General features: G+C 40.9%; 1 long non-coding RNA gene across 1 annotated transcript; it reads left to right on the top strand.

The window, feature by feature from the left end:
• The first annotated feature begins 3,154 nt into the window (after positions 1-3,154).
• Positions 3,155-8,492, top strand: LOC137468906 (uncharacterized). The gene is made up of 2 exons (XR_010996250.1): positions 3,155-5,330; positions 7,766-8,492. It is a non-coding gene; the product is annotated as an uncharacterized lncRNA (long non-coding RNA).
• Positions 8,493-12,218: the final 3,726 nt, after the last annotated feature.

Here is a 12,218-nt window from a genome sequence, read left to right as displayed (position 1 = left end):
TCTCCACACCTATATCTGTCTACTCATGGCCATCACTTATGTACTAAAGCCATTTCTTCCTTACAGAGCTGTTCTGAAGTTGCTCTGCCCAGCTCTAAAAAGCATATAAGTTCTGTACTTTAAAACTTCTATCATCTCCTGTTTCTTATCTTTTCATGATCAAAAAGTTTATGAGTTTATTGGATAGTTTTTGTGACAGAAAGGGTCAGACTTATTCTGCACAGGCAAAATCTAATTTTTATGGAAATATTCCTTGCAAAACCTTTGTTGTCTCTCACCAGTCTCTTCTATTTGGACATAACTCAACATGTTAGAAATATTAAGAGGGAGAAATATCCAGAAAAAATCCTCCAAGGCCTACCATGGTGCTAGTAGGGATGACAAAGTGAAAACAGTACTACTTTATCAAAGAAGTCAGACCAAACTGCTGGCTTTCAACATGCTGAGCCATCACGTGTGTGAATTCTGGAGTGTCTTTGAATCAGTGGTTCAGTATGGACTTGAAGAAATCTACTCATTTAGGCATCTTTTCAGCTCCCTGGAGTTGTTTGTGGGTGCAGCTCCTGTGTTGGTGACACCCAGCCAACTTGTCCCTTGCAGCAGCCTACCACGACATGATCTCAGCTGTGCAGTATTATATCCTCCATTATTACTATGTCAGAATTACTACTCTGAGTGTACAAGCACCCCTGCCTTCACTGTGTACCCTTAAACCCCTCTTTTCTCTGCCACACAGAGGCAGAAAGAGTTCATAAAGCAGAAGATTCCCCCTCTGTCTTATAGCCAGTGCCTAGGGCTGGCATCTTTGACACAGAGGAATCCTTGGTCCCAGCTGTCCCTCAGACAAGTTTTGCAGTTTGTGACATGCAATTTTTCTGTGATGCTGTATCCCTGTGCATGAAGTGATGATGATTTGCCACAGCAGCTGATTGACAAAATATTATAAAGGAACACAACGCAGGGAGTGAGCCAGTGTGCAGCAGGAAGGCCATCGACCTCTGTCTGATAAAGTCCAGGATGTTTTTCCCCTGTACCATTTCTACACAGTCATGAGCTGAATGTGTCTTTTCCCCATATTAGTCAAACCTTTAAGTAGCAAATGAGAGGAGTTTCTGGAAGCTGAAGTCTTTTAGGTAGAAATAATCCATCATTACAAGCCTAAGGCTTAGAGGTTTTTTAGCAGATCTTTAGAAAATGGTCAATGAAAGGTCTGAGACCAGAAAAGTTAGGAATTTAAAAGAAGCTGCATTAAGAAGTGAGCTTTACAAAGCATATACTCCCCTTAAAGCAGAGGTAAATCAAGGCTAAGCAACATGGAGTTAAGTAGGTGAGCCTTCTGTACCACTGGGCTTATTCATGATTTCTTAGCAATTAAAGTTGCTTCTTTAATTAAAGGTACGTGCAAAAGATGTTTGGTTTGCTTGTATATGGATTTCTTTTGTCTGCTGAATGACACAGAGTAGAACTTTAATGTTTTTTCCTTCTCTTTGAGTTTTGCTACAAAAAATATCAGGACTATTGAGTCTGAGCTTTCCTAAACTTGCTGAAGGATTTACATTTGAACTAATTAAAAGGTCCCTTTCTACATTGAAGTCTTAGCAAAGCTTTCCTACCACTCTTGCCAAACCAGGCATTAGAGTAAGGTAAGTTTCTGAAATGCTTGGATGTTCAACTCCGCTACAGCCAATGAGATAAGTTTGTGTTCAGGTCCTAAACAACTGGCTTAACTTTAATATCCCAAGCTGACTGCTATCCTTGATTCTCAGTGAAGCATTGAGCACAGCCAAAGTAGGAGCTCTGTATCATCTTAATCCTATTCTTGTCAATACGCCTTGGACTGAATGAATGCAGAGCAGTGAAGAGTCCAGCCCCTCCCTGGCATCTCTTAAAAAAAATAACATGAAAATATATGTTTGGTCTAAGTGCCCAGAATTTCTTTTTCTCTGAGGAGTGGATAGTCACCACAGCAAGCTGGGTTCCTTATTGCCTTGAGGATCTTGATTTTACTTAACCTGGAGAGGACAGAATCAGATATCTCAGTGTGTCCCTTCATATCCTCTAACCATGTCCTTGAACTGTGTCAGCTCTGGAACATTTTCTCACGTCTCTTGTACAGATCATTGGAAAAATTTGAAATGCTAACCTGCCCTCTTGTCCCCTCAACACATTGTCCCAAGACAATTTGGTGGAAGAGACATTTCAGTTGCCCTCGGATATTTCATAACTTTAAATATTTTATAACAAATTAAATGTTAATTGTGTGCTGTCCAGGGGAGAAAATCACTGTAGTATTCAATTAACATTTAATATATTAGCCATCAAATATTTAAATAGCCTCTATCCAATGGATGTATTTCTTCTGCATTATCTGACTTAGCTTCCCACAGAACTTTTCACCAGGATGCAAGAGCAGAGTAACTTTAAAAGGATAGGGGGGAAAAATTATGTAACTGCCTATGTTTTCTTGCTTTTGAAGTTTTCCAGCATAATATAGAAACTCTGGATAATGGTGTGGGGGAGAATCAGCAAGCTGGTAGCTTCTGCAGTATTGCTTTTCTGTTCTGCAACCTCGCCCTACTATAAGTCATGACATCTTTGAGAAGGTGCCTAGAGATCTCTTAACTGTACCCTTGCCTCCTTAAGACATTTCAATGCTTCTTCATTGTGCTGTGCTTCAAAATCAGCTTCTGTTCTCAGGGCCCTACATCTCACAGCTCCTGCTTGTGTTTCCAATTTGGGTTGCTTTTACATTTTCTCCCCTTGATCTGTCCTCAGTGATCACTTCTGTCAACTTCCTTCACTGACAGGTTTGTCTTTCCTGTCACCCTCATGTGCTTTCAGTACCTTGCTATAAAGTCTGTTCTTCAAGCTGCTCTTTTATTCTAATAGTAGCAGACCTTCTCCCCATCCTCCAAAATGAAATACAAAAGTTTACTTGCTACAATAACAAAACATGTATCTATGGGGAAGAGATGATAAAATCATTACTTGTAAAGCTTACAACAGATGTTGCCTGGTAACTACAAGCGGGATGAGGCTGGTTCTGTGGAGCAGTGTGTTAGCAAGATGTGCTGCCTGACTTCACAGGGTTAATACAAAAAATAGAAACTGTGGGACCAGCATTGGCTGGGAGAGCTGTCCCAAACCAATGCCAGACTGACTTGGTAAATGAATTTGGGCAGCTGGTGTTAATGTGCTGAATATGAGAATTTGGAATATTGTTCAGGGAGTTCAGAGTAGGAATCAGGTAGAAGATTTGTCCAGTGTCTTTTGTTTTTAGAGGTGTTTCATCTCTGTGGATGGATAGCCATGTTTGCAAAAGTTGACCTTGGTACTCTCAGTACTGTGGTCCCCTTGTAAAGTGATGCTGCTGATTGTAGGGATCTGGGTCACATTAGGAGAGCTCTTGTAGAACCCTTCAAATGGAAAACCCTGTCTGGACCTTGAATACAAGCCAATCGTGTGGTCCCCTCCAAGATCCCAGATATATTTCTCACATTCTTTGGATACATCTCTTTCTTATTTGGTTTTTAGTCTCTCACTCTGTTTTAAGGTGTGATGCTTGCATATGTTTCCTGGCTGGCTTGGAAGAGCTGAACATGGTATATTGTGTCTTGATGCAGACCCCTCAGCAAAATGGACTAAGGAGATGGATATTGATGTGCTTATTCCAGGTCTTGTTTCAGTTTTGGGGTCCACAGATCAAAAGCTGAAAATGGTGGGGTCAGCTAAAAGAAAGATTTGGGGCTGGGAATATTCTCATCTGCAAAAAAAGGCATTGACATTTTTTTCTGTTTAGCTTATCAAAGTGAATGATCTTGATTGTGGAATAAAGCCAACAGGGAAAGAATTTGTCTGATCTAAGACAGCTCTTTAGTGCTCAAACTTGAGAAGGGAACTGAGAACAGAAGATGGAAGCTAGACAAACAGGGAATGGAAATAAAGCACAGAAGAGTAATGAGCTGTTTGGAAGAGATCTGTCAGAATCAGGGAATTTCATCAGCACTGAAGTCTTCAGTCCAATCCTGTCAGCCTTCTACATGGGCTGCATGATGTGAAGTTGTGAGTCTGATGCAAGAACTATAGGTGGAGATTATGACCTATGCTCTGCAGGAGGACAGAGTAGCCCTGGTTGCTTCTATAGTCTGTATTTGGGTAAAAAATGATGATGGCTATAGTTCTGTGGCCTGCCTCTTCTGTCCCTGGTATGATATGGGAACATAAGGGCATAGAGATTTCTGAGGCCATGGATCTCGCTGTGTTGTGATACTACAGTACTCTGAATATTTACCACAAGGATTTGCCAGCTTTCTTGCTGGTCAGGTGTGCCAAGTTGCAATAGCCAAATGGTACCTAATTTAGGCCATATCCAGGTGGTCAGGTCCTTAGCCCTTCAGTCATCCAGCACCAGGGACCTGTGCTCAGATGGTGGCTGCCATGCTATGGGGCAGAGTTTTTTCTGTGTTTATCTTGGCCCTGTCATGGCTGTGAAGTTGACCCCCCTGAGTTTATAGTGCTGTGCCTGCCCTTCCCTTCCAGGGACAAACGGGGTGCTGAAGAGGCAGGAGAGAACAGTGTGGGGCTCTGGTCTCATTCCAGGAGCCCACAGTGTAAAACACTCCTGTGTAAACACAGCTAATCTGAGGTTAACTCCTTTTGCCTCTCCTTCTCTTACCTCTAGAATAAATTGCCCACATATCTTCCTGATGGCCTCTTTAAAGCAGAACAGATCAATTATATGGAAATATATATGAGTACTCTGAAATAACAAGCTCTTGGAAACACCACACCGAGTCTGTGATGCTGTTTGCAGAACATGGGCCTAATTGGTGTGAAACCTCTATTTACAAACAGTTTATCTCCTTGCCTGTAGGTTTCTAGGAGGGAAAGAATAGGGATGTCTGAAAGGAGGGGGCTGCTCTTTTGCAAAAATTGCTGCTTCTTTGAGAGATGGAATAGCAGTGGCTATTCTGGCTTTCATACAGTCAGGGATGTTTCTGCTCTGGACTCAAGCCCTAATTCTATTACTCACCTGTATGTGTTATTCCATTTTCTTGAGATCTACTACTTTGGTATCTGTGTGTATGAAGAAGGCTTAAGGTGGCTTTTAGAAGCTCAAGAACTTCTTAAAGGCTTGAATAAATATAGCTTTAGTGTTTCATGTCTCGCTTCTCTGATGGGACATGCTTGGCACTGTCTCTGTCTCATCCCTTGTAGGATGAAGCAGGAGGATGGAATATCATGGGTTATGCTCAGTACTCTTTCCCGCTGGGAATGAGGGGAGCAAGATTTCAGATTTAGTTGATAAGCAGAGGACTGAGGAGGCAGAAGTATTATTGGGAAGCTTGCTTGTTTGGAGAAGGTGCGTGTGGGGAGGGGCACTTAAAGCAGTGCTGCATTGCCAGCTACATCTCATTACTAAAGCTGGAGAAAACATTTGACACTGTTTTGGGGCAAGACTAAGTGGCCCAAGGAGCAGCCATTAGAACTGCTGTAACAAGAAAAATTGTGTATTAGTTCTGTAAGTCTCTGTGTTGGAAACAATGCTGGCCATTTCCTGATGACAGATAAAATCTTTGATACTTTCAGGAGCCCTTGCCAGAATTTGACCACATTGAGAGGAAGTGCAGTTGGTCCCTGGCTTTCCCTTCATTTATCCCTTATTCCTCAGACTGTGGAAAGCAGTTTGGGAGAGCCTCTAGCCTGTTCTCAGTAAGGAAATTTCTGGTTTCCTTTAGTGTACTTTCTTGCCTTGTGGTTAAAGAGCTAGGAACTATTTTTTTTAAATGTTCATCACCTTGAAAGAAGAGTCTTGTTGAATAATTTAATCTGCTTTTTTGAGATTTGGGAAATGAGAAGGATAGACCATAGATCTATGGGGATTAGGGTGAGAAAAATGATGTCCAGTCCTCCAAAGTGTGCTACAGCTATAGTTAGAAGATAGATTATTAGCACATTCATATCTCTAGTATGGATGTTAGCAAGACGGGTAGAACCACAACCAGGGTGCAGTCCAGTAAAGCCGCCATCCCCCTTGTTGGCAGCTTTGGGGCTGTATCTGCTCCCCCAGTCTCATCTGTGATTCTCTCAAACTGCTCCTGTATTTGCTTTTTTCCATATTTGTTTTCACATTGGCTGTCTGCTTGATCACCCCTTCGTTGTCTCTTGGTTTGGTGTTGGTGGTTCCAACCTTTTATTTCAATGCCTTCAGTCCTGAGGAAGGGATCTAGGGTACTTCCCTCATGCATGCCAGCACTCCCTTTGCTAGAGGGATATTCATCAAAGACAGCCACTAGCTTGGCTGCAACGGTCTGCAATGCTTTTTTGTTTTGATCCTGTCCTGCTTCCTAAATGCATCCTTTCAGCCTATACCACCTCTTTTCTCCAAATTTCCACAATATTAGCACAACCTTTCCATCCAGTGATGCTGGGGAAACACTTTTTTTTTTTTTTTTTTTTTTTTTTTTACCAGGACTGGAGGACTGGAGAAGGCACCTGCCTGGTTTTATCCCTCAGTCTAGTTTCACAGCTGTACCCATGCTCTAAGCCTAACCATATGGTCTGAGCTGTGAGGACACTTTGTCCCATCTTTGCTGTGTCTTTTAGACTGCATGGTCCACAGTAGAACTGTGCCTTTCCATTCTGTGCTGCATCTGGCAAACTGAAGGCACCTGGCACACTGTCAGTACTTAACAGAAATTAAATAGTAGTAATACAAAGATACCTAGAGAGATTAGAGACTTGGTACGAAAACAAGTGAAGAGTCAACTTGGCAAAAATGAAAGTTAATGCACCTGGCAGTGATGGGAATGTGGGAAAATGGAGCCCTCTATGAATATTTAAAGTGTGTAAACACCAAGTGGAGAAGGAATTAGTTAATGTGTGTTGGGCAGAGCTAGCAGTGATGGAAGAAATACAAATGAGAAAACCCTTATGGTGAGCTCATTGAGCTATTAAATAGTTTCTAAAAGGAAAGGCTAGGAATTACTTTGCCTGGGATGCAGTAAAAATACTATAGCACACTGACTGAAATTCTGGGACCACTCAAGTCAGTAAGAAAATTTGTTCTGACACAACCAAAGCCAAGATTCCCTCCCCAGATAAACGTGAAAGTGAATTGGCAGAAAAATTGACTGGTGATTGAGTGTTTGCTGTTTTCAGAGCTGTTTTGATAGTTTCCCACCAATGCAATATATGATGGTGGCTTATGAGAACAGATAAACATAAAATACCAAGTATGGCATTGTGTATAAATTAGACCAGTGTTTTACAGTTCAAGGCATTGTTATTCTACATGATCACAGCATGCAAACATCTGCAGAGTATGCAAGTAATATATGAAGGTATTTAGTATGAGCACCATGTAGATTCTTGGGGAGTTGATAGGCAACAGCGGTTTTCAATCTCTTTTAGTTTGCAAATCCCTATCAAATTTCCTGAGACTGAGGACCCCTGAATGGTGAATTAACATAACAGTGTCTCTTCTTTATTTTTTATGGAATCTGTAAATATATCTCATGGACCTCTAAGGGACCAAAATCGGAATGTGAAAATTCTGGCAGGAAGATATCTGGGTTGTATTCAGATGTGATAGATCTTTGTAAGGCAATTATACTTAGCTATATTGTAATGTAATTACTATTTTGTGTGTTTTCAAGTGCAGTTCTTCCAGTGTTGGAATGCCTTGCTTTGTATAAAGAGGCTCCTTTCACCACCTCTTAATGCATATTGAGAGCAAACCTGAATTTGCCTGCATTTTTTACAGACTCTAGACTGAGTGTCAGCCTAGATTTTATGTTCAACAGCAGAGTTAGATCAAAGCAGCAGCCAGTCTTGGCTGAAGGTCAGTGATCTCAGCTGCTCATCATCAGAAGATCCCCCTTTGTTGGCACAGCTACCCTTGGCAAACCTGATAGCTGGGGTGTGATTATTCATATGTTGGTGTCAGGACATCAGAGATGACAACTGCAGCGATAAATTAGTTGTTGGTCTTAGGAACTTTTTACTCCCTGGCTACAGCCCACGTTAAGATGTGTGGGTTGAACAATCTAGCTGAACATAGTTTTGTTATTTTGTGGGTGGGTTGTTTTTGGTTTTGCTTTTGGTTTTGTTTTTGTTTTCCCTCTGCCTGCTAAATAAGTCTTTGATGTGTAGTGGTCTTGAGTGAGTTCTCCATTCCCATGTGAAAGTGGAAACAGCAGGAAGGAAGCAGAAATTGAAAACTCCTGGCCTGGAGAGATCAGAGTATGGTCTGCAGCTTTTGAGGGACATCATGACAGATGGCAACAGAAATGGAAATTTTGTCCTGAAGGGGGTTTTGACATTTCAAAATTTTATGTTGTCAAACTGGGATAAAAGCCCCAGTTGGGTTACTGGCTTAAATTGTGAAATGCACATTCAGTATTTTTTGTTTAATTGCAGCATAAATATTTTAAAGGTATCTGAAATAGTTTGTGAAATATGTATTTACAATAAAAGGTGTTTTGATAACACAGAGTGACTCTTTATGCAGCCAGTATATTCATGCAGACACTGCACAGCTTATTTCTGTCAGATCACCTTTTCTGATAGAAGACTATGCTGTTTTTAAGATTTCAGCTAAGGAATATAAAGCTCCTTCTCCCTTGAGAAAAGGAATACTAAACATGTTACAAGAGGAAAGGATTTAGCATTCCATAGCATTCCAATATTTACCAGCTCAAAATTAGGTTATTTTAAGTTTTTCTTTAGTATGACACCTATCCTTACTTTTTAATGTCATTCTGTCTCAAAATGCGACACCCTGTAATTTAAGGGACAAAGTCCTAAGAAATGCTAAAAGAAATGCATATTGAAATGTAAAAACAATTACACTTGAAATGAGGCATCTTTTTACAGTGGCAGTGCATTGGCCATTGAATTTTACTGATGGGAGATACCATCTTCCTCTGGGATCATTCTCTTGAGTTTAGGTGTCTTTCCAACAGATATTTTCTAGCAAATCCTCATGTCTTGAACTTGATTGCATGTGTTGGTAGAGGAAGGTAAAGTCTGCTCACCAGTGATACTGTCTGAAATTCAAATGTGTGTGTAAGGAAGGGAGCCCATACTAACATTTAATGGCCCAGTGTCCCACTCTGACAGCATAATGCTGATGAGCAGATTAAAAATGCTCCAAGACATCACAGTGGAGACACGGAGTAAAAGTGAAGTTACCAGCATAGCTTTTATGGTAAAAATGTCTTAGTTCTGTGGAATTCATCTTAAGACTGAAGTTGTGATATGGCTGTTTCCTGTGCAGAGCACAAAATAAGGTAGGGAATGGCAAGGGTTTTCCTGGACTGGCTGCCCAAATTTATTTACAGCTGGAGGCCTGCATGGAGGTCTTCTCTTGCAGTGGGAGTGATCACAGCTTGGCTAGTTGAACTCTTTGATTTGTTAATCATTACAGCTCAAGATCTCATAAGTATTTGAATTTTGCCAAGGCAACAGAATATATTCTCCTTCTCCTGAATAAGGTCAGATAGCTAAATGGCCTTTTCTCCTTGGAGTGACCTCCAAGATTAAACTGCATTACGTATTTCCAGTGTTATATCTTTTCAACAATTCAAAATTACGTTACTCTCACAAATTAGCTGAGTCCCTGCCCCTGTCCTTGCCCCTGGCTCCTGATGGATTTTATCATTTAATGAAGCCCAGTTCATTTTTCCCCAAATTTTATCATTTATTATTAATTTTAAACCTCTTTTTTTGGGTTCAGAGAGATTGTGAGGTTGCACAGTAAGGCCATACTGGATTTAAAAACCTGCTAAAAATTTACAAACAGAACATAGTGTGCATATCATTACATTAGGAAATCTAAGTAATTAGATTATGTATTATGAAGACACAATATTAACTTTTTAGCTAGGAATGGAAAGAAAGCTCCCTTTGTGCTAATTATTACTGTTATTTGCATTGTAGGTGAGCCCAAAACATAAGTTGGGCTCAGAGCCCCATTAGGTGAGGCGTTGGGTAAATTTTGAAGAGAGAGAGAGAGAAGACTGCTGATGTGCTTTACTCTGTGGAAGTGCTGATGAATTGCAATCATGGAGACTAATTAAAGCATCTGGATGGATAGATAAAATGGACATAAACCAGATTTAATTGATGGAGAGCAGAGGAGGGTTTGACAGTTAATTAATGTTTTTAATCAGTTGTGGATTTACAGGAGGAAAGGGAACGGAGGAGGCTGATGGGGTCTTAGCCCTTGCTGATAGCAATACCTTGTGTATGGGAGTGCCTGGTGTCACATGGAGAGAGAGTGTTCAGATGCCCAACTTTTCCTCTCCACTCTCATCATGGATGCACTTGACCTCAAGGCTTTTTATGTACCTCTTTCCCCCACCTCTTAATTTGCTGATCCCTTATAGTTTTGAAAGATGTCCAGTCACCTTTAGGAAATTGCCATGTCTAGATCCTTACAATGCACATCAGATACAGAAATAGAGCAAGGCCCTATGGGTTTGCAGACCACAGTTTGAAAACCACTTGTCTGAAAAATGAGAAGTATTAGACTTACTCTGGATATAGCTCTTAATGATGTTCTGCCATTTGTGTGTTGTAAGTCCTGAAGATTTGTTCCTAGACTGAGGTCTGTTAAGGTGAAGGATGTAGTGAGTAAGAATCTACATGGTCTCCAGGCTTTCAGTGAAAAAGTTATTAATACTTTGCACCACTGTGAATGGGGAGATCTGTATTTTAATGGGCTTTTCACAAATTACAATCTTCCCAATCTCCAGTAGGAGGGATGGGGAAACCAGTACAGCAGGTATTAATGCAAGAGGGTTTAGTCTTATCCTTTCAGAACATAAACTGAAATGTGTCTTCCATATGCTAACATGCTGCTGCCAGTACCAAGCTGGGGTTTTGGAGATATGCATGCATACTTGGGAGCTTTTTCCATTGTGTGTTATGTTTGGAAGAATGCTAATTTTCAGTGGAAAAAGGCCTGTATTGATTCCAAAGGATACATATAATCAATATCAATTGCAATGTGGCAATTGCATGCATGACTCCCAGTCCTGGCTGGTACTGACATGGCCCAAAAGTGCTTCATGAGGTTCTGCCGTGCTAAGGGGAACCAGCAGAGGGATAAAAATGGGAAATTACTTGCCCCAAATCACTCTTACATACAGACTGCGAGGAGGGACAAGATCCAAACAACTGGAATGCACCATGCATTGTAGAAAGTCCTTGCTATTGAAACCTGGTATGGCCTGATCCTTCAGGGCTCCTCTGTGATGTGCAGAAGAGCACTGCCTGGGTACTAACCAAGCTCTCCCTGGACTGGAAAACAGTGCATCCCATTGATAGAGACTTTATTGTTCTGGGGCCCTGTTGTAACAACTGCAACAAGCTGAAGTACCATATCAGCTGGAGATAGCTTGGGGAAGCCTAAAATTTCTTTGTAGAGGACAAGCGTAAGAGATACCATTAGATGTCTAGAGCCTTTCTTATGACAATCAGCCTTTGTCACTAAGGGAGGGCTGTATGTGGGTGGCACTTTACCCTGCAATTGTGCTTTCAATTTCTGCAGCTTTGTGTAAAGACTTAATCTTGTGCCTGGTCTCACTGCAGAAGTTGATTTGATTGTGTGTTTGGGACTGAACCAATGATTCCAGCAGCTTGCTCTGCAATTGGGCAGTTCTCAGAGGTGATATAAATGATGCTCTATGTTACCTGGCAGCAACTTAGTGTAACTTACAGGAACGTACAGTCAGGGAATAAATGATGCAGGAGCAAAGGCAGCTCAGTGAAAGGTGTAAGACAAAGTGAGAGTAGGAGGTTCTTTATCTTAATTCTACTTGGTGGTTGCTTTTCTATCTACCCAGTTCTATTGCCCTGCAAATTACAGCTACTTATCAACCAGAGGTAAAATGCAATATCATTTCAGTCACTTTGAGTTTGACCCAAAATGTTTATATCCACGAAAAAAATGAATGATTGCCACTTATTTATTTTTACAAAAAATGATAGGCCATTGTGCAGGAGAAATCAGCTTCAGCTGACATTCACAGCTGCTCTTTTATGTGGGAGGCAAGCAAAGTGAAAATAGTATGCCACTCATGTTTCTGTTGGACAGTATTTTGGAATATACAGTTAATCTGCTCAAGGGGGAAAAAACATGGGGAGAATGCACTGCTTAGCAATAAAATACATCAATACACCCAACATCACCACATCAATATACAGTGATT

The sequence above is a fragment of the Anomalospiza imberbis genome, chromosome 2 (genome assembly GCF_031753505.1).
Source record: "Anomalospiza imberbis isolate Cuckoo-Finch-1a 21T00152 chromosome 2, ASM3175350v1, whole genome shotgun sequence".
Taxonomy (NCBI): Eukaryota; Metazoa; Chordata; class Aves; order Passeriformes; family Viduidae; genus Anomalospiza; species Anomalospiza imberbis.
The sequence above is the reverse complement of the archived record's forward strand: the minus strand, read 5'-3'. Positions and strand labels throughout refer to the sequence as shown.